Raw genomic sequence first — 27,052 nt, 5'->3', positions numbered from 1 at the left:
CTTACTGGAGGAGGTGTCACCAGAGGGTGGGCTTAGTGGTTTTAAAAATTCATGCCAGGCCCAGACTCACTCTCTGCCGTGTGCCTCTCAGTCATACATGAGCTCTCGGCCTCTGCTCCGGCACCAGACCTGCCTGCCTGCCTGCCTGCCTGCCTGCCTGCCTGCCTGCCTGCCTGCCGTGCTGCTCTCTGCCACGATGCTCACAGACTCACCCTCTGAAACAGTAAGCCAGTTCCCAGGGAAATGCTTACTGTTTTTGCTTTAGTCTTGATGTCTCTTCACAACAATAGAACAGTGAATAACTAAGACAGACAGAAAACCGGCTCGCACACTATTCTCAGTCCTTCTTTGTTTTAAAGTCTTATGTTCCTTTAAGCATACAGTCTCCTGGCTACAGTTGTTCTTAGCCACTGTGCATTCTGTGTTTTCTTAATTATCTGTTCTAAAATGTCTTATCTTTTTTTGTGACTTTTAATTTTAAGCCGAAATTCTTTAGAGGAATGCTTTATAGTTTCCAAATATTTTTTAACTTAAAAAATGTATTTATGGTACTGGGAGATGGCTCAGCAGTTACGAGCACTGGCTGCTCTTGCAGAAGACAGGGGCTTGGCTCCCGGCACCCACACGGTGGTGGCTCACAATTGTCTGTAACTCCAGTTCCAAGGGCTCTGACGCCTTCTTCTGAACTGCGGTGCACTTATATACATACAAGCAAAACTCACACGTGTAAAATAAACACATCTTTAAAAAACACTTTTTAAATTTTGCACATGCCTATTGAGACCAGAAGACAACTTTGGCAGTCTGTTCTCTCCTTCCACAGTGTGTGTCCCAGGGACTGAACTCAAGACACTCAGCAGGTTTGGCGGCGAGTGCCTTTCCCCTCTGGGCCATCTTGCCAGTCCATCTCTATTCATTTCTATCTTAACCTTTTCTGAGCGCAGTCAGGAAACTCAGATTATGAAACTTCTTGAGACTTGCTCTAAGGGCTCTGGTTTATTTTGATTAATGTTCCCTGTGCGAGGAAAAAGAATGTATTTCTGACACTGTGGAAGCAGCGAGCCCTCCCTGTCACTTAGGCCGAATTGCCCAATCATAACATCAAATATCTTACATCTTCACTCAGCTTTTTTCTCCTCAGTTTTTCTCTTTTTTCTGTCTGTCTATTTTAAACATGACTGAGAGGCGCGTGCTATGATCCTCTTACTGGGTACACTTTTATCGTATGGGCACTCTACAGCTTGTTTATCCATTGCCCAGCGCTGCAGGGCAGCGGTCTTAAGTTGTCATTGACATTACAGTAGAGTTATTAGAAGCCGTCCTGTGCAGGCTTTGTCAGAGAGTTCCAGCTGGAGCTGGCAATGAATCCAGTTCGCACTGGATCATCTTCAACCCCTCCTGTACAGCCAGCATGTTTAATACCAGTCATTGGGATGGCTGTGGCATCTTCTACAGTGTGTCTCCCTACGGTCCCTGTTGGTACACGTTTGCCCATACTCTGACTCTACCATCAGGTGTCTTCCACAGTGAAATGTCAATACAAAGATCCTACCTGTGTTAAAAATGGGGTCTTTGCTTTCTCACTGACCTGTGGTTGTTTTTTATGTATTCTAGGTACAAGCCTCTTGCCCCCTGCCTTCCTCGGCTTGCACCAGGGCCATCTCCACCCCCCACCCCTCTTCCTCTTTTCCAAAATGTTTGGCTTGTAGCTAAGGAGCCACTGGCATTTGATACTGGCTGGGAGAGGTAGCCTGCTTTCTTAACGACATGACCGCTGGTCAACAATACTCCAAGCAAGACCTGCTTCCAAGAGTGGTTGGGCAGCACAAAGTAGACGTGGTAGAGGCTGGGGGAGAAAACTCAAAGTTGGGTGGACAGGAAGGCGAGGGGGATATGGGAGGAACTGAGGTATATGAATGCAATCAAAGTACATTGTATGAAATTCTCAAAGAATTAATAAAAAATTATTAAAGGAAAAATTTTAAGAAAAACAAAATGTTTGGTTATGCTAGGCCCTTTGTATGACCACACAGGTTTTAGAATGAGGTTCAGTTTCCACTCCTAAAATCTGGCACTTAAATAGCTAACCGTTTGGGAAGAGTTGAGCATGAAAAGGCACCCATGTCCCAGCTCAGGAACTCAGTACATCTCTCCACACACTCACAATCTTTAAAGTCCCTCAACAACACGTTGGCTTCTACATATACAGATCTTCCATTAAATTTATTAGCTATTTTTTGGGGGTTTGGTTCAGAATTTCCATTTGATTCCCTTTCTTATAATTCCAGTTCTCGACTGAAACGTTTGCTCCTAACTTCTCGGATATGCGGATGTCATGGATCCTAAAGTTCACCCGACTCTCCCAGCTGCCCAGGCACGCCCACGATGTGCCCCTAATATACTGTTTTATTCTGGAGCTTTTGCCCTTCCTCTATTCCTGCATCTCACGCATGGTCAGACGGCACTCAGGACTGGCTCTGGATGTTCTCTCCCTCCGGGGGTGGATTCCCCCTCCTGCTCAGCTAGGCGGACTAGCTTCTCGAGCTCAGGTCTAGTCAGAATCAAAGATGCTCTGAAGGGAAGGCGGGGCAGCTCTTGCAAGCTCACTAGGTCCACCCTCCTTATTCCTTCCCGTTTTTCTGAGGACACTTTGCATTTTTTTTAAAGTTTAGTTTTTGTTTGTTTTTTTAAGACAGGATTTTACTTTGTAGCCCTGGGTGACCTGATTGGCCTTGAACTCAGAAAGATCCTTCTGCCCTCTGCCTCCAAGTGATGGGTTTAAAGGTATATAAGGTCAGAAAATGGTGTTGAATCCTCTGGATGTGGAATTACAGATGGTTTTGAGCCATCATTTGGGTGTTGGGTGCTGAACCGGGTCCCTTGCATGAGCTGTCTCTCCATCGCTTGGCTTTCTAGTCTGCTGGAGGCAAGATTCCTGAAAATGTTGTTGTTACTGAGACAGAAGGAGGAGAAGGAAGAGAAGAAGGAGGAGAAAAAGAATAAAAGAAAAAAGGAAGGAAGGAAGAAAAGAAGAAAGGAAAGGAAAGAAAGAGAGAGAGGGAGAGGAAGGAAGAAAGGAAGGAAGGAAGGAAGGAAGGAAGGAAGGAAGGAAGGAAGGAAGGAAGGAAGGCTAAACAACAACAAACCCCAATCAGTTCTGCTTCCTCCCTCCACAATGAATATTTATCAACTCTGCATGGACTTCAGAAACCCTGATCACAGTGACAGAAGGCCATAGCAGGGGGCCCACAGCAAGTGTGTTCTTTTACAACAACAATGACCACAGCAACAAAACACAGAGCCCCAGTCCCCAGACTGCCACTCTCACGGCTTCTGCTGTTTGCGCCTCATAGCGTGGCTCAGCAAATGGAGCCACTTGTTCTAATTCAAACACGTGCTTTCTCTGCACCCTGAATGATAATAACACGAGCGAAATCACAGGCCTGCTGCGCTAGAATAGATTTCTGACCTAGATGAACACAAACGCGTGCAACAATCTGCAAGGGTCCTGCATGCCCTGCGTCCTTCATGAGCCGCCCTCGGGCGAGGACCCCTTGCCAGGTGGCAGAAGCATGCCTCTGCCCGTGAGCTGCAGAGCTTGGCTTGAGCGCTAGTCTCATGTTACCTGTGATTATTGGGGTATTGCCAACAGATCCGCAGGCCCAGAGCACTCCTGCTTTGTAGCTGTACAAATGCTCACAGGCTCTCATGGCAGGAGGCCCAAGCCAGTCCCCAGATAGAAGGCAACTTGCGGCAGCCTCCACCTGATGTCTCAGGAATGCTTCCCTTTCAGAAGGCGCGCGCTGTGACATGAAGCCTTTCTTCTTCTGAGGCTAGTTATTGCTTTTAGGCCAGGGCCATCGTCAGACTCAGAGAGCAGGGAAGCCCTCAAGTAAATGGGCACACTCAAAAGGGACTCTGAGTTAAAGGACTGCTTTAAAGATCTTTCCATAAAGGAAGCCATCATGTCAGCACGCCACTGCATCCAAGCTGTGGCAGGTGAATAGACTGCATTCTGATTTCTGACGGGTCAATGCAACTCACATATGCTAGCAACTAGACAGTCACTTACTTGTCTAACATCCTGTCTGGGGCCAGGCTCAACTCTTCAGCAAATATTAACAAATACCTTAAAAATACCAGTTCTAAGCAGGGCGGTGGTAGTGCATGCTTTTAATCCTTGCATGAGGGAGGAAGAGGCAGGCAAATCTCTGAGTTCGAAGCCAACCTGGTCTACAGAGCAAGTTACAGGACAGCCAGGGATACAGAGGGAAACCCTGTCTTGGAGAAAAAAAAAAAAAAGGGACTATTTTTGTGCTCAGTGCTAGCCTGCTACCATGGGTGGTTTAACACTACAGTCACATGTCACTTAGCACTGGGGACACATTCTGAGACTGCTGGAAGGTTCTGTCACTGTGTGATCTAAGTAGACACACCAAGCTGGTAACCTAACCACACATCTGGCTGTGTGAGATACGCGTGGTAGAGCCCGTCGCTCCAGGGCCCGTGACAAACAAAACACTACCAGATTAGATAGAGCACAGAGGGGACAATGCCGTTACGGACAGACCTGGCCATTCCCCATGGTCCAAGCTCTGCGGTGAGGCTTTTAATACATAGTATATCCTGAAGACACAAGGTAAAGCATCATACTGCAGGCACAAGCCAGCAGCATGTGTAGTGGGCTTCTTGATGCCAAGGTCATCGCAAACACATGGAAATGTTCTCTGTGGAGTTTACAATATCACTAGGGGACAGGCAGCTCCGTTACGTTTTTACGCCCCACTGTTGACCAGTGTGGTCGTCATACGGTCCAAGCTTGTGGTTCCTACATGTTCAGCACAGGACTAGGATTTCCTTCATGCTGCAGTCCCTACGGCCCCTGCTGGGTGGCCCCATTGGTATGGGACTTTGATTCCTGCTTAGACAGGGTCACTGGTGTCCTGAGCACTGATGAAGGAGTCGACCAGTGGCAATCTGTCACCTCGAGAGACTTGAAAAGCCACCAAGTTCCACATGGAGGCTCTGCTCCTGGATGCCGGAGGGAGCTAGACACTGGCACCCCTGCATCCCCACCCTGCCACTGGCACCCCTGCCTCCCCGCCCTGCCACTCGGCTGAGTCCTATGTGAGTCCTCTGGCATCTTTCTCTGATGGCTTTGGAACCAGGTTCTGTAACTTGCCTGCTGAATTGTCAGCAGGTGACTCATGTTTGACTGTGGAGGCTGGGACAGGAAAAACACCCACAGGGCAAGGGGAGCAATGCAGGGGTGGGCGAGCAGCCACAGACTTGCTGACTAAACCTTCGCCCTGAGTGAGCTCATTCGCTGAACAGTAAGCCAGGGAGGAGACAAGGCTTCTAGCCCACAACCAGCAAGAGGAAGCCCCAGGGAAGAGAAGACTACCGCTGTGACATTGTCTGATTGTGTGGTCCTTCCTTGGGGACCTGGATGAGGCCTGGCAGTGACCAGGCAAGGGACAGGTGAAGGCTTTCCCATGGGCTGGGGTACAGCTGGGGTGCAGCTGGGGTGCATGGTGTAAAAGCTGGTTCTGGTTCGAGAGAAACCGAGTGGATCAGAAGGCAGCTTCAAGGAATTCTTGGGGGGCTATTAGAACATCTGATAGTCAGGATGGGACAAGGGGACCAGAAAGCAAATGGGTAGCAGAGGAAGCCAGCAGCCTTTTCAAAGTGCCCCATCCCCCATCCCCCATCCCCCACCCCTCCACCCCACAGCATACACACACACACACACACACACACACACACACACAGGAGCTGGAGGAAGGCAGCAGGCTCCTGCTGTCTTCTTGGTCTCCTGAGACACCTGGTGAGGAGCTGGGGTGGTGAAGGCCAGCTATGGGTTTTGACCTTAGCCCTCCTCAGCTGTGCTAAAGGATTCAGGGAAGGCTTTTATTATTATTAATTATTTTATGTGATAGTGTCTTGCATGTGTGTATGTCTGTGCATCATGAGCATGCCTGGTGCCCATGGAGGTCGAAAGAGGACATTGAATCCCCTGTAACTGGAGTTACAGATGGTTGTGAGACACCATATGGGTGTTGGGAATCAAACCCGGGTCTTCTGCAAGAGCAAGTGCAACAAATGCTCTTAACTACCAAGTCATCTCTCCAGCCTCCTCTTCCCAAGGAAAGAGATTTTTAGCCTGCTTGAACCAGAGTTTTAAAACAAAAAGTTATATCTCAGGAAAACCATGTGTACAGAGAGAAGCCAGGGTCGGCTGCCCAGCTTCCATCTCCACTTGGGAACCTCCCTCTGGGTGCTTGTTTTCTATTAATAAGAGACCTGGTTCTTCCCACCAGAATGTAATCCTGTATTTTAAATGCAGCTTGACTCAGCTTCCAAACCCAGCAGACAACACTATAAATACCTGGTATGGCATGAGCCCTTCCTGATGATACAGCCTTCTCAGTCCTGCTGAGCTGCCAGCTCTCTCTGGGTCTGCACCGCTGTGTCCTTGCTGGCCCTCCTTTGAAGGTCTAGGTTCCCTTGTCCGGCGTGGCCAGCCCTAGATGAACAGAAGTCCAGAGCTGTGTAGTCCTGTCCATAGCCCACATTAGTTCACACACACACACACACACACACACACACACGCACGCACACACACATGCCCACACACATGCAAGCACACACACACATATACACACATGGTGGAGGCACACACACCCTCTGTCCTATCATGACCTGGTCTTTCACATCTCATCTCTTGGAGACCCTAGTCCTATAAAATTTTATTTTATATATATATATAATTTTATTATATATATCTCACACACATATATATATGTGAGTGTTTTGCCTGCAAGTATGTCTATGAATGTAGTATCCACAGAGGCCAGAAGAGAACATCAGATTCTCCTGAAACTGGAGTTATAGGTGGTTGTGAGCCATCATGTGGGTGCTGGGACTTGAACCTGGGTCCTCTAGATGAGCAACCAGTGCTCATAACCCATGAGCCCTCTATCTCTCTAGTACCTGGTGTGGGAAGTCCTTTTGCATGTGTTGCTTTTATTGATTAATGAATAAAAAAAACTGCTTTGGCCTATAGCAAGGCAGAACTTAGGTAGACAGGAAAAACTAAACTGAATGCTGGAAAGAAGAAGGCAGAGGCAGAGGAAGCCATGTAGCCTGGCCGGAGACAGACGCTGGAATTTTTCCCAATAAGCCACAGGCCCGTGGAGATACACAGATTAATGGAGATGGGTTAAATTAAGATATGAGTTAGCCAAAAATACGCTTAAGATATTGGCCAAATAGTATTGCAAATAATATGATTTCTGTGTTATTATTTCGGGGCTGAGCAGCCGGGAACTAACTAGTGGCCTTCTACAAGTACCCTCTAATTTTTTGCCTGAGAACTCATAGTAGAGAATAGTCCAACAATCCCTCTGTCAGCCTGTTTTATTTCCCAGCTTCCCTCCCCCGATCTCAGAATACTCAGAAGGGAGGTCCCGACTAATGTGGACACTAGAGGAACTGCTCCTACCAGGTCCACCGCTCCCTTTCCACATTCATTCACAAATCTCCCAGCATGCCCTGCGGGCCCCTTCCTCCAGTGCGCATGTGCACATGTCCTCAGCCTAAACCACAGTGTCCTCCTCACAGTACCTCTGCACCCTTCTCACCTGGAACTGAATGAAATGTTATCTTCTCAGGACAAGTTATTGGGCCAGTGAGATGGCTCCATGGGTAAGGCGCTTGCTGTAGAGCTGAGTTCGATCCCTGGGACCCACACAAAATTGTCCTCCGACTTCGACACACATGTCATGGTATAGGCTGCCCCATCTGTCACGTCCTCGGGTAGCTGTGGTAGAAAGAATCAAATATGAGGCCTAGAGACTTGCTCTGGTATAGGCTTGGGGCTTCAGTCCACTCCAGGGGAAAGCAGGGGCTTGAAGAGAGAAGGGCGGAGGGGTCCTAACCCGGCGTAGTCAATGTCTGCCTTGCTCTTGTCCCAGCTCCTGACACCAGGGTGGGGAACCTACTGTTCAGTGAGCTTTTTCAGGTGTTTTATTTTTTTTTATGTTATGCAGATCACTGTTTATTCCCTATCACTGATATATTTCCTGAGTTTGACCTAGGAAGTTTATATATATATTAATGCTTGTGTGTGTGTGTGTGTGTGTGTGTGTGTGTAACTGGATCTTCCAACTCAGAGCTCCACAGATGCCAAACAAGTGCTCTGTCACCGAGCTACACCCCCAGCCCACATATTACTGTTTAATTGTTAGGCGTGTGTCCTCATCCAGTCTGGCACAAGAAAGTGCCACCCTGCAGCCTTGACTTCATTCTTCACACGGCTGTGGGAGGTGTTTGTCATCGGCACCCCACCCCTCCTACAGACGAGGAATCTGGGGGTTCCAGACTCCCAAGCGCGTGTGTTAACATGATGGAACCACAGCCTTGAATACAGGTTTGTAGGCAACCCCAGCCCTGAGCTCAACAACCAAGTTGTGACTAAAGAATTCTTCTTCCAGCCCAAAAAAAAAAAAAAAAAAGCTAATTTCTTTTGCTGAGTCTTCTTTTTTTAAAGGTGGCCGCAGAAGTAGCTCAGCTGTTCTCTGAGAGACTAGCAGTTCCTGTCCAGTTGTTATCCCCTTAGTAAGAGTCATTGCCGCGCTGTTCTGAGATTTTCTTCCCACGTCCACGGTAAACAAGAAGCAGATCTTCTGCATCCTTCTATCCCATGTTCTGAAGAACCGCATTGACTATCGGAGGAGCCCAGGAAATGCCGAAAGTAAATCAGGTTGGTTTTTATTTTTATTTATGTATTTGGCTCTAGCGTGTTCTGAATACACTCTTCTATAAAAGGACAGGTGATTACAAGGGAGTGAGTTCCAAAGGGCGGATGGCCTGGCTGTTCTTCACAGCTGTTTAGCTACCCCTGTCGACACCTCAAGGCTTACATGTGGTTAGGAAGGCCAAGTGTGGGATCTACAGGGCAAGCTGTGATCCCTCTTCCCTTCTCTCCCTTGAATCTGCTTCTCACTGCCATCTTCTACATTCACGTTCTCAGACGGAGAAGCCACCCTTGAACGGTTGGCAGCGAGACACCAGGGAGAAGGTGTGTGGTCTGGACGTTGAGTTTTCCTATCTACGCCATGGAGCTGGCTCTCACTGAACAGTGCCAACCGAACACTCGGGATTGAACGTGTTTGCTTCCCAGAAGACATCAGGGAAAGCAGTTGGTTCCAGCTCCCTTCTGCCGCTTCCACTGTGGCCGCTCATTACCTCTGTCCGACGGAGGCCTGCCCCGAGAGCCTGGGATCCACCACGGCGGTCATTCTCCTCTTCTCGAGCTCCTTCCTAAGCCCACCTTGGCACCCTTGCCTCATTCCCACATGCAATCTGCTCCTTACCTGGCCCTTGTCCACCCTGGACTTGTGAGATACAGCCAGACAATAGAAAACAGAATTCAGTCGCACACATGGGGACAAAAAAAAAATTATGAAAATGAAACGTAAATAAATATGGCTGCTGAGGACCTAATTCTGATAAGCGGATTTTCAAAATTAGCCATTTGCAAGAGTAGATTAAATGCTTTTAATGTGGTAGGTGGAAGGAAGTCGATTAAGATGCACCACAAACCCCTTTCAGCAGATTCGGGGCGAAGGCAGAACAGGCCCCTCCGCAGCTAGCGCGTGTGCTGGATAAATGCTGAATGCTTCTTAAGAGCACAATTTGCTGCTGTTGTGCTGGCAAGCAGGCCTTCTGGAAAGGGGCCCGCTTGCTACCTTCAGTACAAAAGGCAGACCAATGGGACAGGGAAGGGGTAGTGGAGGGGGCACGGATGGGGGTGGGGTGGCCAGGCCTACTGCAGAGAGGTGGGAACTCGGGATAGAAAAGTGACCCTGGCTCCCATCACCATCCCTGGCCCCCAGTCTTGTCCGTGCCCCTCTGAAATTCGAATGTTGATCCCAGAATACCTTGCAGCTCCCTCCATGGCAACAGAAGCCTTTCCCTGCGCGCACTGCCTCTGCACCCTTTCTTCCCGCTCCTTCTCCTCCCGCTCCTTCTCCCTGCAGCCCACTCCTGTCCCTGGAGCCAAGCCTCTAGACTAGTGGCTGGTCAATCCAACCCTGGAGGCGGGGAGGAGGCAGTCCTCCGCAGCGGATCCCAAACAGCGGGCATGGACCTTCTCTGGGGAACTTCATGCAAGGACCCTGGAGCCCTGAAAAGCTCAGCCCACATTCTAGGTTTGAGGAATCAGCCTGGACCCTGCACAGAGAACCCAGAGATCCCACACACATCCTGACATCTGGAGCCCCAAGTCTCCGTGTGACGGAAGTGTCTCGGCACAGTGGTGCTCTCACAGGGTAAAGGCAGAGAGAGAACTCACCTGGCTTTAACCCGGACCCCGTGACTGCCTTAACTCACCCCCATTTAATTCTCCCAGCTAAGATGAATTTCCCACCTGCTCCAAATGAACCCCAGAGGCCCCGAACATCTGCCTGCTGCTGGCCTCTCTCACCTCGCCTGTCCTCTCCTCCTGTCCCATCAGCCATCTTTCTGTTTCCTTACTTCGCCCCAGGACCCTTGAGCAGCTGTGCCTCTTTCCCGTAAGCTGCCCTGCCTCTGTTTACGTCAGATGGCCTTCGGGTAACAGCTCAAACACCAGCCTGCCAGTGAGGCCGCTCCTCCCCTCCACGATGTCACTTCCACGGCCACAGTAGTGTTTTCTGTCTTTACAGAAACTGCTGGTTTCACTAATTGGTGATCTTATTGCCTGTGTCGTGGCCCCTGGAGAACGGGAATCCTCCCACCAGGGAGAGAGCATTGTACCAGCACTGAGAATGGGTGCGCCCAGGGTCATGTCGGTGTGAAGCAGTCAGGCTCAGCTCGGAGGCTTTATGTGCTGGCTGCAGAGCCTTTCCACCCCAGCAGATGCCACTGCTCAGTCCGTAGTGGCAGCTGGCGAGGCAGGGATGGCTTCACTCTGTGGCAGCTCCCACCAGCTGCTCTGTGGCTGGGGCAAGGCAAGATGCCTCCCGCTCCCTGAGAAACAGGATCCAGAGAGGGCTGACAGGGGAAGACACTGCTTCCCTCTCAGTTCACAGACCTGGCAGCTGAGGTAGGGATGTAAGACACCAGCCCTGGAGCCAGCGGGTCTGCATGGGGGACGAGCTTGATGGAGGCTCTATCCTCAGAAGCTTGGTGGGTAAGGGTGACCCCCCTGGCCCGAAGCAGCGGAACTGCTGGAGTCATTCTGTCCCAGGCTCAGCTTCTTGAGGCTCTCACTGGGCAAGAAGAAAGTGAGGCCCAGCGGCTGCATGTCTAAAAAGCACCCATGCCTTTCCGGGATGATGAGGATTCAGGGTGTCCTGGCCTGGGCCTGAGAGCCCCATAACAATGTTCCCTCCAGAACCACCCCACCGTGACCCAGCGGCCACCCCAGTTTCCTTCCTGTAACCCAGCTTTGCAGTGAGGACTCGTGCTTGTCCACCTTGACTGTCATCTACCAGTGTCATCGGGAAGCCCCTGGGCAGCCCCCCAGGTAGACAGGAGGAGGGACAATGTCCATGCCCACCTGCTTTGGAAGTGACTACAGACCAAGCACGGAGCAAGGGTTGTCTTCCAAGACTCCAGGAACTAAGATTGCCTGCAACACAAGATAAAGAAGCTGAGGCAAGGGAGGCTGGTCGGGCAGGAAACTCCAGGTGCAGCAGCTCATTTCTTGAGACCCCTGGTCTTTGTGAACGAGGCTGGTGCTGCAGAGAGGAGGACTTGGCTCTGTAGAGGTGGCTGTGGTACTGAAGACCGTCTGAGGCACCTGCTGGCCCAGGGTGGCTTCTGAAATAGTAAAGTCTTCTGTCTCAGGAGGACACTGGCTGCTCCTTTGGGCTCCAGGATTTCCCACTCTGCGTCTTAGCCCTGGCCACTCTGGTTCCACTCAAGCCCCCAGAATTATACAGACCTGCTCTATGCTTGTGGCTCACTGTAGCCTGGTGGCCCAAGGGTTGTTAAGTACTGGGCTGCACCCTGGGTCTCAGGAGGTGATGCGGTGCAGATCCATCCTGAAGGTCGCCCCAAGCGACAGAAGTCTCGGCCCTACAGAGCCTGTCCCTGGATATGCAGAGAAATGCGGGTGCAAACCCTGACCTATTGATCCCTCCAGCTTCAGCCCCCCTCTATCCCACAAGGCAGGCTGCCGCTTCCCTTCAGGACTGGGCTCTGGGCTTTGGGCTAACCGAGCTGGCCAGTGGCTCCACCCACAAGAGCTCTCAGAGCCCTCTGGCCATGAGGAACTGTTCCCTGCAGGCTGGAGCGCAGCTCCTGCACCGCTGACGCCCTTCCTTGCCCAGTGACCAATATCTGAAAATTAGTCTTCTGTTCTGAATGAGAGAGAATCATTAGCCTTTCCATCAGGGACATGTTTTCATCTGTATTTGCAGATTGTCAGCCCAGGGTCTCGGCAGGTTATTAGTGGAGGATTTTCCCCCTTTATCACTGAAGAGATCTTTCTGAATCTGGTGGCCCGTGCTGGGGGAAGCCTGGGCCTCCCACGTGGTGCTCAGACCGGCCTTCCCTATTCGCACCTGCTCACACATGGGGGAGAAGGGGATTCTGGGCCCAATTCCAGATGGCTTAGCAGAGCGCATGGGATGAAGGCGGTGGGGGGGAAGGCGAGGGGGGAGGGAGAGGAGTCGTTGAATGCTGAGGGAGACAAATCTGAGGCCAATTACCCGTGGCAACCTTGTCGTCCCCCGCCTCCCAAGGAGGGGAGATAGCTGGGGGAAAAAAAATAAGAAAATAATATCAAAGCAGCCCCATGCCGTGAGATTGGAGGCCAGCTGGCTTGAATTTGCTGCTAGGGACTGGGAGGGAGGGTGAAAGCAGGCCCGGATAGGGAGGTGGGCAGAGGGTCTGTGGCGATAAACAGGCACAAAAAGAGGAGAGCACTGTGTCTGTCCACCCCTCACAGGCCACCCCTTAACCCTGTCTGCACTGCCTGCTGGGTAATGAGACCCAGGTCCGCTCCTTCCTGTGAGAACATCTTTTTGTCCTTGAGCAGGTGGTGGCAGAGAGAAACAGGCTGGGAGAAGGAAGGAAAGTAGCCCAGGGTCACTGGGAGAATTAATATCATAATTGAGGATAACAACTAGACCTCCTATTTACTAGATAAAACACCGCCAGGGGATTGCTGAGAGAGATGGGAAAATAGAATCTGAAATCGTTTTTCACTTCTCTGCAAATGTCGTTGGTGTGGGATTTTGCCCGTCTCTCCCCTTGAGATATCATGGCTGCGCTGTGTTTCACCTGTCCATGCAGATTGCCGAGGCCCTGGGTTTCAGTTCCTGCAAGCCAGGCAGCATCTGGGAGTGGAACACAGGCTGAGCTGTGCAGAATCACCAGAGGAGGGACCAGCATGGCCTTCAGGTTCCCCTGAGGCCCCCAGTAAGACAGGTGTGCACCTGACTGCTGACAGCCACGTGGGCACTCCTTGCCTTGAGTAGCAGCTGTTAGCTCGGTGGCAGCTGGAGCCGGAGGCTCAAACCCCCGTTGTGCCTATCCTGGACCCTTCAGCCAAACCACTTTCCTCTTTGAGCCTGGGTTTTCCTCTCTTAACTGAGGCTACTCTCCCGGGGCTCCCTTGCACAGAGCGTCTCAAGGCAGAGGGTGGGGGTGGGGAGCGGCGCCTTTGGGAAACACTGATCACACTCAACAGTTACACTGGGAGGGTTTTAGGGCGACTTGTGGGAGAACTTTCAAGAGCTATGAAATTAATTGGAGGGTGTTAACTGCAGAAACGAGGGAACAGAAGAAAATCACCTCCAAAGAATTACAGCGGAGCAATTAGCACGGGAAGAAAACGTGTCTAGGACGGAGACAAGGCGTGGAGCCGGGAAAGGAAAAACACGGGCTTCGATCAGGTCCAGCTGAAGGGTCTCCCAGCTGCACGGTGCCAGCAGGAGCGTGGTGCTCGGGAGTTCTGCTCCCTTGGGGAAGTGGGAAACTGAGTCTGGTGAGGGAAGCAGTCAAGAGCCACACTTAGGATCAGGTTGTCATGTCCCAGGGCAGGTGACTTTTGGGGTCTGCATTCTAGTCTTGCTAGTTTTCACTGAGTTGGTGACCTTGGGCACATCTTGCAACAATAGCTAAGGTCCCTTCCAGGCCACATGCTCAGGGTTCTTAGTGTTCTGGAACATCAGCGACAGGGGTTGGGGTGGGAGATCGGCAGCCACCATCCTGTGAGGGTGAGACAGAATTTAGAACAAAGTAGGAAGTAGCTGGAGCCGTCAGTGTACAGTAGGCCACTGATTCTTCCTGGGCGTTCACAGCCATCAGAGGAACAAATTCCACTGGCGGAGGAGATGGAGGGAGGTGCAGGGCAGCCTGTGAGCGCAGGCTCTGCTGCCATTCTGAGAGCCTGTGCCTCTTACCTAGGACAGCCTCGCCTGGGCCTCTGTCACCCTGAGACCTGGAAAGAACTGACACCCCTCCACACCTTACTTGGCCCCTTTAAGCCAAGCCAACCAGCATTGTGGGGAACAGGAATTCCCAAAACATAACAGTGAGCGCCAGAAACTCAAGAGTGGCCAAAAGAGGCAGCTTACTTTATGACCTTGGAGTGCTGGGCACCGACCCAGACCAAATGGCAGGTGTGCCAGTTAGTGTAGAAATAGTCACTCTGTTTTTTGGTTTTTTTAAAGATCGATTCTCTTTTTAAGTGCTGTATGTGTGTGGCTGTCTCTGTGTAGTGTGTACCTGTAAGTGCAACTCCCATTGAGTCCAGAAGAAGGTGACAGATTCCCCTGGAGCTGGAATCGCAGTGGGCTGTGAAAGGCCTGGTGCGGCTGTTAGGACCTGAACTCAGGTCCTCTTCAAGAGTAATATACACTCTTAACTGCTGAGCCACCTCCCCAGCCTGAAACAGTTGTAATAGGCCCAACTGTGGGTTTGTTCCCCTCTTCCCCTTGAACTGGGTGGGCACTCTGGGGGTACAACCTTTCCACACAAATCATACTGCCCCCTACGATGAGTGTGCTTGGTCAGGAAGCACGTTGCCTGTGTTTCTCCACCTTGAGATAAACTTTAGGTTTGAAGGGAGAGTGGAAAAGAGACCCAGCCAAGCAGCCACCGCTGGTGTTGGGTCCGGGGACCCTGTGCTGAGCCTCTGCCCAGCCAAGGCACTTTTGCTTTGAAAGTGGACCGTCTTGTTACTGTTTCTCTTTCCAGTGCATGTTGCCCTCCTGGTCTCAGTGTTTGGGTTAGGAGATGAGTAATGGCCCAAGCTAGCCAGTCAGAAAGAATCTGGGGGCTCTTATCAGCCGTTCCTGGCCACAGACATGCTTTCTCCACTCTGACAGGAAGCATGCACAATCAGAAGACTCCTGGATCCAGCCATACCTGAATCCTGACTGCTACATCAGCCAACATATTCTTTATCCGCTGTAGCTGGCCTGGCTTAGTCTTAGCTTCCACTTAATTCATCCTTGCCAGGTGGTGATGGCATGCACCTTTAATCCCAGCGCTCAGGAGGCAAAGGTAGGCAGATCTCTGAGTTAAAGGTCAGCCTGGTCTACAGAGTGAGTACCAGGACTTGTCATGGCTACACAGAGAAACCCTGTCTCGAAATAAATAAATAAATAAATAAATAAATAAATAAATAAATAAATAAAATAAAGTCTCCCTCACCCCACCCAATCACCAGCTAATTTGAAATCAAAGAGGCCCTTTTAAGCTCAGACTCCAGGCCAGGGATTTTCACTAGCAGGTGCCAGTATGTCGAGTGTGGCCATTTACTGTCTAACACGGCCCCTTTGTCTGCCTTGGCACTCTGCCCATTCACCTTGCTATTAGTCATTGCCAGGAGCTGGCCTCCTCCCAGCACTAGCCCCCTGTGCCGCCAGGCTCGGTGAGCATTAAGTAAAGACAGCAGCCCTGAAACTGTTCAAATAGATCTGCATCTATACGACAGCCAGGGGAATGACTTTAAATTGAACATTAGAGCCAGCCAGGCCAGCAAGCTTGCCTTAAGCATCATTCCCCTTACTTCCTGGTCCCGTGCTCTGTCTGCTTTCAGTGGGGAATGCTGGGTGCAGCCATACCTGAAGCCTGACTGCTGCAGAAGCCAGTGCAGTCTTTATCCATCGTGGCCAGCCTCCACTTAACACATTTCCCCCGTCCCACCCAAGTAGCATGCCTTGTTCCCCCACCCCCACTCCCACCAAGCCTCATCAGTGCCTGAGTGCAATAGTGGCTTAGTGTGCTGTCCGTCTGGTTCTGAAAAAGAAATAGAGCGTGGGAGAGGGTGATGTTTTGCTGGGGGATGGACTAGGAAACAGAGTTTTTAAGAATCCCCAAACTCCGAGAGACACAAAAGGCATCTGGGGACAGAGAGACTTCTCCAACAGCCCCAAACTACCCAATGAGCCCCTACTGTGTCCGGAATCCCTCACTGATGCGAGGTCCTTCCTCCCTGTCCAGGCTATGTCCACTCCTCCAGGAGGACCTACTGAGGCAGGAACCTCTTTTCTGTGCCAACAGTCACTCTGCTGGCCAGGGTGAGACCATTGGAGGAACCCAGTAAGAGCTTCCTGGAGGTGATGTTGCTACAGCCTGCCCTGCCTGGCCAGCATCCCGTCTCTATCCACAGGGCTGGACTCACTCCCTTTTGCCAAGTGTCAGGTACTGACCTGCGCCTTCATTCCACCAAGTCCTCAGAACTGTGGGCTAAGACATTTCCCTGTCCCCACTGAACAGAAAGGTAAAGCAAAGGTCAGAGAGGTCAGTATCCTGCCCAGGGCCACCCGGCCAGGGAGGCTGACGCCAGAGCCTGTGGCTTGGCCCATTGTTCTCCCTATAGAGCCCGACTTTACCGACCGTGTCCACCAGCTGCCGTTGGCTGCCCCTTGCCTGCCAGGCGTTGAGTAAGAGAGGGTCCGGCCTCTAGTTTCTTCTCCATTCATATTACCTATGGGGGGGCAGATGAACTCACTTCCCAGGCATGGACAGGGAAGGCCCGTCAGGATAAGGCTGGTCTCATATCTCTCAGCTGGTAAACGGAAGTGCCAGGATCCCAGTTCTGGTGGTTAAAAGGCCCTCATTCCTTCTTAGAAAGATTTTTTTCTCAATAATTTAGCTTTGAAAATGTTATATATCCACAGAAAGTCGGGAAGATAGTACCTAGAGGTCCCACAGCCTCGTCGCTGGGCTCCTTCTCATGACCTCCATTCTTCCTAGGTCATGGAAGCCCCGTCAGTATGGCGTGTGCCTCTGATTCTGTCACGTGGAGATTCATGAAGCTGACAGATCTGGTCCCTGCCACCTCCAGCCCTCCACCACCCAGTGCTGCAGCCACCAATCTACTTTCCATCTCCAACTCTACATGTGAGGATATTATAGAAATGCATTTGTAGAACGTGTTATTTCTTCATATTTTTTTTTATCCACAAAGTCATTATTTTAAAATAAACATTTATCGAATGCCTACTGCCTATCAGGCATGCTCGTCCCTTTCAAAAATATTCACATAAACTCTCTCACTTACAAAAACAGAAGCAAGCTCGAACTGAGAGTGTTGTCAGACTGGCAATGGGGACGGCCAGAGGTTTGGCTGGTTCCAGGCCAGTCTGGACCTAGGGGCTTGTCAGGGCTCTTTTCATGTCCCTTGCTCATGCCTGTTTTCCTCAGAGGCTAGCTCTCACCATTTGGCAGCTACCAATAGCTCCAGTCTCACAACAGCGTGCTGACAGGCATGGGGAAAGAGCACCCCTCTCCTTGGCAAAGTCCTAGCCGCAGTCCTGGCCCTCACTGGCATGGCTTGGGGCTAGCCTGTCCGTGGATCAGTCACCATCACCAACGGGAAGCAGTGTACAGCATTCTGATTGGCCAGTCCTTGGTCATCCATCCTTCCTGTTGGTCCTACCTAAATCATGGGGCGTGAGGAGGCACCTGAGGGCTTCAGGACAAACTGTGGAGCTGTGGCCAGAGGGAGGGGAGCAAATTCTGGGTCTGTGGTCTGTGGACGATGGAGTCAAACTGGTCTATTCTTAAAAATAAACGACTACAGACTCAGAAAGGTTGAATGGACAGCCCAAGTTCAGAGCCTGGGTCCTGGGAAGCAGCCGGGGACACAAACCCTGGCTTGTAACTCTCATACTTTCCTCTCTTCCAAGCCGCCAGTGTCCCTGCTGTCTTCTAGAAATGCCCTTCCATAGACAGGCACAAAGTGGAAGGCTGTGGCCTCTAGGCTCTCTGAAACTCAGCAGAGGGACCTCTGGGCCCTCCAGGCTGCGGCTAGGGGTGGGTGTGGGCTGCGGACAAGGGGGTGGGCTGTGGACTGGGAGTGGGGGTGGGCTGTAGACGGGGAGGGGGGTGGGCAGCAGACCAGGGGTGGGGGTGGGCTGTGGACGGGGGGGGGGGAGTATGTGTGAAGCTCAGCTGAGCCCACCCCCACCCCCACAACAGAGCTCTGGGCGGTCACATCCCTAGGAGTGTGCAGACCCTGGCACCAGCTCTTCGCGTGGGCTGCCACGTGGCTCCACCAGAGCCAGGGAAGGAACGGCCACCAGCCAACTGTGAGAATTAGCAGATGGAATGGGTGACTCAGCCAGAGGCCAGATGTGGCCAGAGGGGAAGAGTAAGCACAAAGGCCAGAGGCCAAACCTGCCTCAGTGCTCCCAAGCTGGGCTGTGACTGACAGGCAGGGAGGCAAGGAGGAGGAGATGGATGGCTCCATCAAGCTCAGCTCAGCGTGGAAAGGAGGACAGATGGTCTCGTTGAAGAATCCAGCCGTATAAGGAGCAGGGCTCACCACCAGAGCAGAGCAAGGTAGCTCAGCACTGGCTAGGGTGACTCTAGGCCTGGGGTGCGCAGACTGGATGGTGTCCCACCTCCATATTGCCTAGGGCAGTGACCAGGTGTGGGTAGGCCTTCTCATCGTCTGCCCCAGGTGTGTCCATTGGGACCATAGCAGGGCAAGGACAGTCCTTTGGAGCTCTCCATAGCTCCACTGTGGACACATTGATTTCACGTGGCTGGGCCTATGAAAGGCATTTTGCACAGTAGTATAAATATGCTTAGCCTGCTGGGTGTGGTGGCATGTGAATCCCAGCATCCAGGAGGTGGGAGCAGGTGAATCTTTAAGAATTTGAACGAGCCTGATCTACATAGTAAGTTCTAGGCTAGCCAGAGCTACACAGTGAGACCCTGTCACAGAAAGGACGGAAGGAAGGAAGGAAGGAAGGAAGGAAGGAAGGAAGGAAGGAAGGAAGGAAGGAAGGAAGGAAGGAACGTAAACACTTGGCCACACTGATCTGAATACTTTAAATGGTTAGGATGGGAGCTTTGTGTTTGCAAAGTTTCTTTCCTTCCACATCTCTTGTTTGGTTTTGAGATGGGGTCTTTCTCTGACTGGCCCAGAACTTGCTCTTTAGCCCAGGGTGGCCTGAGGTTTTCAGGAATCCTTGTGACTCAGTCCCCCAAGCTCTGGGATTACAGGAGCATGACACTAAGCCTAGCTCAAAACTTTAAAACAATTTTTTTACATGTATTCATTTGTGTGCATGTGGGGGTCCAAGGACAACTTCGGGGTTGGTTCTTTCCCTTCCACCGTGTGAGTTCTGAGACGGGAACCGGGTTATCAGGCTCAGCCACAAGCGCCTTGCCCCACTGAGCCATCTCTCTGGCCCCCATAACATTTAATGAGGAAAGAGTCGTGAAGCATTCTTTAGTTAGTGGCAGGCAGCCTAGGAAACAAACACAGCCAACCTATCACTGAACATAGCTGAGGCCATGGACCCTGTGTTTGGCTCCTGTGTTCATGGAGAAAACACCATCGAGGACCAGTTCTATGTGACCAGACAGAATTCGCCTTGAATGGCACAGGTGCCTCGATTTCTGCCACCAACACCCCTGCGCTAGTCCCCAGGTTCCCACGGGGAAACGGGAATCTTAGAGAGGTAGGGTGACTTGTCCAGGTTCACCCAAGCAAACAACAAAGCTGGGTGTGGGATTCTTAGTCATGCTACGGCCTTGGGTGGATCTGGTTGGTGTCTCACAGCCCAGGGTCCACAGGCATTCAGATGCCCTAACACTGGCTTCCAGCCACTTATGAAAAAGTCTAGAATCTCCTGCCTTGTGTCTGTTTGTAACCAGGCAATCTCTTCCAGTTAATCATAGATCAGCGAGTCTTGTTCTGTCCTGATAACGCCCACAAGTATATCTGAGATTGCCTGGAAAAGTACAGAAAACTGAGCTAGCTCACGTTCGGTGTGCAAAAGCCCCAGAGTGGAGCCAGAGATAGCGGGGGAGTTGCCAACCAGTGCTGGTGCCCTGCTGGCCCAACGCCATTTTTCCTATGATTTTTAATTGGCAACAACATAGAACACCAGATTTCTCATCCAGATTAGAAGCAAGGACAACCCTCCACGCTGTCTGTGTAGGTCAGGGCGGGTTGGGCTCCTTCGCTGTAACACACGCCTGAAGATCTCAGAGTTACGCCACTGATACTTATTCCCTGCTCAAACCACATAACCCTTGCAAGGATCTCTGCTCTGCACAGCCTCTTAGGGGCAGGGCCTCTTAGGCTCTTGACTGCTGGAGGGCCATCAACTTACAGTGGCACTTTATACACGTGGACTGGTCAGTTCCTGTGTCAGAGGAAGGACTGAGGACTGGAGTGTGTGGATACTGCATATCTTAAACATGTAATTGGTTCCTTCTCGTGTTTCATCAGCCGATAGGTGTGGCCCATCCACACTCCAAAAGGGAATGAACACAGACGTTGGTGACCACTAGTCCACGACCTCTGGTACTAGTGAGTCCTCACCCACCGAACCTGCCCGTTTAGAGCACAGCACGTCTCCCCCACTCCAGAGCACCGTGGGTAAGTGCTCAGTGTGTGCACTGCTCCAGTTCCAGGAGCCTTCCCTCACGGGGAGGTGATGCTCAATGCAGTGGTGCAGCTTACAACCTGAGACTGTCCACAGCAGCGCGCTGTCCCACACTGCGCATGAGTGCTTCAGTTCCCCGGTGCATGACCAGTGTTTTCACGGACGTCCCAATAGCATTTCAGTCGTACCCTCTGCCTTGGAGTGACTGAGAGGATCCAAACAGAGTCGGAATTCCTCATCCACACAAGCTTCCTAAAGGATGAAGTCCAAACTTCTTTGAAAGGCATTCAGAAGCTTTGCAAATGGATCCCGGCTTCCTTTTCTTCTGTAGTATCCCACACACAGCCTGAAATTCCTAGCCTGTGCTCTCATAAGTAGTTATCACAGTGTGCTCCTCAAGATGCAGTCTGGGAACCTGGTCACACTCTGTCCAAGATTCGTCCAGCAGCAAAGGAAGCAATTTAACCTGGTTTAATCAAGTTTGCTGACTTAAGTCCTTTTCTGGTATAGACTCATGACATCCCAAGAGGAGAGAGTCTGGTCTCTCAAAACGCCCACCCATGTTTCCTCTTCACCCATACACACCATCTCTTCACCCATACACACCATCTCTTCACCCATACACACCATCTCTTCACCCATACACACCATCTCTTCACCCATACACACCATCTCTTCACCCATACACACCATCTCTTCACCCATACACACCATCTCTTCACCCATACACACCATCTCTTCACCCATACACACCATCTCCTCTTCACCCTTGACCTTGGAATCAGGTTAACCGACTCCTTCACAGTCTTCAAAGGCCCTCTCACCTTCATACTGGAGAGTTACTTTTGCATCACATCCCTTGACTGGGGCTTCTGCAGGACAGAGCCCTGATCCCCCAGGGCCACAGACCATGCCAACTCCTTTGTATGACTCACAGCAGCCTCCATGACCTTGTCCCTAAAATAGGGACAGTTATGTCCCTGGGCAGACATCACGACTGTTCTGTCCTCTCTGTCATCAAGGTTGGCATGACCTTGGAACCTCCCAAAGGGACTAAAGATGTATTTTAGACTTAGAGCATTTCCTTGGCCCAAAGCCCTGGTTTGATGCCCTGCCATACACACGTATGCACACACGTTACATCTTATACTTAGAAGTTCGTTTGTTCATTCAATTAACAAAGCTTGTAGGGTTTGCACCTGTACCAAGCGTGGGGAAGATTTCCGGGAGCAAACCTCTTTTCCCAGAGAGTAAGCAACCCCTGACTGCTGAGCTCAGTGATGGTCTGTGTTAAGAGCAGACTGAAAGCCAGGTAGTGGTTACGCACACCTTTAATCCCAGCACTCGGGAGGTGGAGGCAGGCGGATCTAAGATAGAGGCCAGCCTGGTCTACAGAGTGAGTTCTAGGACAGCCAGGGCTACACAAAACCCTGTCTTGAAAAGCAAACTAACTAACAAAAAAGCAAGTCAAAAGAACCAGACTGAGCAAGGATGTAGAGGGAAGTGGGTCAGGGATGTCCAGGGCCTCTTTACAAGGTGACCTTGAGCAAGGACAGAGGAGGGGGCATGTGGGTATTTGGGAGACCCTCTCCTAACCTCACAGGCAGAGGTCTAAGCAAAAAAAAAAAAATCTCATGGCCCACGGTGGCCACAGCCAGCAGAGGAGAGAGGGCAGAGTCTATCTTTCCAGGCTAGGATTTGATGTTTTGTCCCCTACAAGTTCCTTCACGTGACTGGCCCTGGAACCTTTAAAGAATCGGACTTCTGGTGGAAAGTCCTTAGGCCAATGGGGGTTGACTCTCAGGAAGTGTAGGGTGGTGAATGCCAACATTGTGGCACCCTGAGGGGCCTCATGGAGTCAAGCTGATACTGGAGCTGCACTCTGGAACCCCCTCTCTGGGCTAACAAACCTCTTTTCTTCATAAAGGAGTTGCCTTGGAAATTTAGTTTTATCTGAACTCAGACATGGAAAAGCGGCAGGAGGCCTGTTATGTAGGACCCTGAGGTGCCAGCACAGTGTGGCTCCATCCTACCCTCCAGGCAAATAAGGACCTGCAGGATCAGACAGGAAGTGAGGAGAGGACAATGCCCTGCCTCTGGCAGTGACAAGTTTCTCAGAACCTGCATGAACAGAGAAGGAAACAAGGTTTCCCCTCAGCTGAGGCGGCAGCTCCCACTGTGACCGCTCATTTTCCCTGCAGTCTCACAGTCTCCTGTGTCTTCCCATTCCAGCCATACCAACCTCTCCCAGAGGAAGTCTGGGACCTTGGAGCACAGACCACAACCTCAGAATGGAGCCAAGGGTTCTTGGCTTCCTCTCCGTTGGCTATCCAGTCTAGGAGTGCGTGAGAATGCAAGCACCTGAACATCATTAGGGTTCCAGCCCGGCCTCACCTGCTGATGAGCCTACACAGCCTTCTCCCTCAGCCTTCTCCCTCAGCCTTCTCCCTCAGCCTTCTCCCTCAGCCCTTCTCCCTAAAGCCCCAGGACCAGCTCCATGCACACTCCTGCAGGTTAACACCTTACAGGTGACATTGGGGCAGGGTTGAGCCCTTCAACTCCCCACCCCTCCCCCCACACACAATTAGAAAAGCTGTCTCAAGGCCAAGGAGTTGAGGCAGACGCGGCGATTTAAGACTCTCTCCCAGCCGGGCAGTGGTGGCGCACGCCTTTAATGCCAGCAGAGGCAGGCGGATCTCTGTGAGTTCGAGACCAGCCTGGTCTACAAGAGCTAGTTCCAGACAGGCTCTAAAACCACAGAGAAACCCTGTCTCGAAAAACCAAAAAAAAAAAAAAGACTCTCTCCCAAAGAGCTACAGACTAGAGGTCTCAAAACAGACAAGTCCCTGGCTCCCGGACTGGGAGGAGCCAAGGCCTGAAGGGAGTGTAGAAGCATAGGAATCTCTTCCCACCAGCTACTGGACTGAGAGCAGAGGGCCTGGGCCGGCTCCCAGTGCCACTATCAAGTTCCAGAACTGAAGTAGCCAACTCAAAGACTTGACCTTCATCCCCCGTGTGACTCCAAGAGTCCCTTATGTCCCTTTGAAAGTCTCCAGCTCTGCAGGAACAGACTCAGGGGGTTGCCCAGTGTGACCCCACTGGCCACCCTGGATGGGGTGGAAGAGATGCCTTCTATGGAGAGTGCTTGGCCATGCTTGGTACCTTTTGTGTGAACAATATCTCTTGTGATTGTGGCCACGATGCTGTCATCCTGTAAAGAGGATGCTAGCTGGCTCTTAGGGAGGTATGCTACAAAGGACAGCTTGTGAAGAGCTACTACAGTCCCCGGCGAGAGGATGGCAGAGTTTGGTCACCGGTGCCCCTCTCTGTCCTGCACAGCCGCTCTAGTCTCCTTAGACACCTTTGGGGCTGCTCGCGAATGAGCAGATGTTGTCTCTGGTCCTAGAACAGGATAGGTCACCCCAGTGTCGCCTTGCCCCACATCCATCGTCCTTTGATCCGTTGCTTTAGTTCATGGGTGTAAATTGTTTTAGGCCAGGTGATCTCAACTGGAATAACGCTAGAGAGAGAGCCACCCCGCGATGGGGTGCAGGCAGGCACGGGTCTAGTCCCTGATCCATGGGCTCTGGAAGGAGGCCAGGGCAGGAGCAAACAATAGTCATCTTCCTTAGCTGCAGCGCTCGCGTCCTCTAAGGTGCCAGAGCCCTGTGCCTCCTCCCAGCAAGCTGCACGTCCCCTCCACTGATACCAGTGGTCAAGTGTATCATCTGAGGCTTTTCGCTTTGAGCGGCTCAGAATGTCTCCTGCACGTGATTTTAAAGGACAATTTTAGGAAAGGATTTTACTGCTGCCGAGGAACAGTGAGGAATGGAGGAATGGCGGGGTCCTCGCCGCACCAGCCAGCTAGCTTGCTTGTGAGCAGGCGCCGTTGGCAAAGGCAAGAGCAGAAACAGATAAATGACCCGCAATTACAGCCCGGATCCCCGCCCCAGCCTCGCCCAGCCTCCCGCCCGCCACCAGTCTCCAAGCAATTTCAGACTTTTTGTACATCTAAAGCAGAGATTGTACACGATTTCTCTCGCCGGCAGAAGCGGCTTTCAGGTGGTGGGGAGGAGGCCGAAGAGTGTTTATTCACGAACAAAGGCAGTAGGAGACAAAAAGGAGCGCGCAGCCCTCCCCAGTCCCTGCTCCTCGCTCTCCAGAGCTAAGCCATCCCCGCCGCCTGCCTGTCTGTCTGCCTGCCTGCCTGCAGAGGGGAGGTTTTGATTGTGTGTGCCCAGCTCAGCTTCCACAGGTGCCTGGGCCCCGACAATGGCATGGGCTGCTCCCACCCCGGGGCCGTGCTGGCAGGAAGCGGTTCTCAAGTGGTCCAGTGGGTGACTGGATGGGTACAGAAGCAAGAAGCAGGCCTGCCACCCGCAGCTCCTCAACTGGGCCCCTGGGGTCTTCTCTTTGTAGAGGGAGGCAGGATCAAGGGGCTCCAGTGTCCCCTTTCCCCACCCACAAGGCTCTGTGAACTTGAAGAAGACAAGGGTGGGTTGAGCGGGATTGTCAGTACACAGCCAAACTCCCCACTGATCCACATTGTTGGCGCCTGTGGGGTGGGGGAGCGAGGGGAGAGAAAGTCTCCCGCACCAGAGACTTTCTGAGACCACATGGGGGGCTGAGGCAGCCAGCAGCCGCCATTTTCAAGATTTTGGTCACATCTGTGCCCACCTCTACATCCACTGACTTTTGTTTGTTCCATTGTATGAGTGTGTGAGTTTTTCACCCCACTAGGTAATACAATCACGTCTTTCCAAGGGCAAAAGGAGATTAAAAGGTAAATGGAGAAAAAACGCTCTCTGTCACCCTGCCCGAGTCACCCACATCCCCAGCACAAAAGGCAGGCTTGTTTGTAAGCTTTTGTCTGCCCTTGCAAAATATCTTCATTGAAGTATACCACATGTGAAGCAGGCGTGACCCGACTATCGCCACGCTGACATCAGAGCAACCGTCATGACAGGCAGACCTTTGCAAACTGCATCCTAACACGGGGGCACCATGGGACCCTCAGCAGAGATCCCAACACTTCCTCTCCCCGCCCCCCCCCCAGCTGTGTGTAACCACACTCCGGCTGGAGGTGCTCTCGGGCATGCATATAAGTTGGTTGGGGTTGAGGGCTCCCACTCACGGAGCTTTCCTGGGGTGGGACCTTTTGGTGATGCAGTTGTTTGGGCCTTATTCATTCTCCTCACCAAACACCAGTAAACCCAGTAAAGCCCAGTAAACCCCCAGCTGCGCCAAGCTGGACTTGGATGGGCGTGGTTTCTTTGATTTGCCCTTGGTTCTCCACCTGGGACAAACGTACCTCAGCTCACACCTCTCCAGAGCAAGCGCCACAACAGTGTGCCTGACAGCAGCGTCTTACTGTCCTTCCTTTTTACGTGAGACCTGCAGCAACCTAGAGCCCCGTGTCATGTTTTCTCTCTTGCTGCTCACTGCAGACATACCACATGAACTAAATGTTGACAAGTACAAAGCTGTTCAAGGCACCTCATGGGGGCCACTTAAACTGTGCTGTGACCTCTTCGCTTGATCAACAAAGGGGCCCCCAAAACTGGCAGTGCTGCTAACAACGTCCTCAAATGACCCCCTGTGTCGCTCTGGTGGTCGCTCTGCACCCTTGCTTACACTCTTTTTGCTCAAGACATTGTGTGGCTCTGGGAACGTAGATAGGAAATCGGTGCACAGATCAAACATGTACCAGAAATAAATCTAAATAGATTCACATAAAGAAAATTATTTGGTATACATATGATTTTTATCATTTATTAAAGATGAAAGCAAATTTGCATACTAATGATATGATGTGCTTGTTTATTTTTACATAAAGAATTAAATCTTGGCTGACTACTTGATGTTGCAGGACGCAGAGCACTTTCACTATTTTTCAGAGTTCCTCAGTGTTTTGCTTTCCCAGTCAATTCTGAGAATGCAGATTCATGTATATCTGTAGCATTCTGAAATGGTGGCAGAAGTGTGCTTAGGGCCATTTCAAAAACTGTTAGAAGAAGGGCAGATGGCCAGACAGGATGAGAGTTCACTCCCAGAAGGAAGAACAATGTTTTCAAGAGTATTGGAAGTCTTAGGAGGGGCAGAGGGAACAATGTATCTGCAGCTGTTAATCCAGCAAGGGGCCCAAGACAGCGGCCAGGTGGTAGGAGCAGCCAGAGGAAAGTGTAGGAAGGAAGGCG

The sequence above is a fragment of the Alexandromys fortis genome, unplaced genomic scaffold (assembly GCF_014885135.2).
Source record: "Alexandromys fortis isolate MF-2015 unplaced genomic scaffold, M_Fortis_MF-2015_v1.1 scaffold_1, whole genome shotgun sequence".
NCBI lineage: Eukaryota > Metazoa > Chordata > Mammalia > Rodentia > Cricetidae > Alexandromys > Alexandromys fortis.
This window is presented reverse-complemented; position numbering follows the sequence as displayed.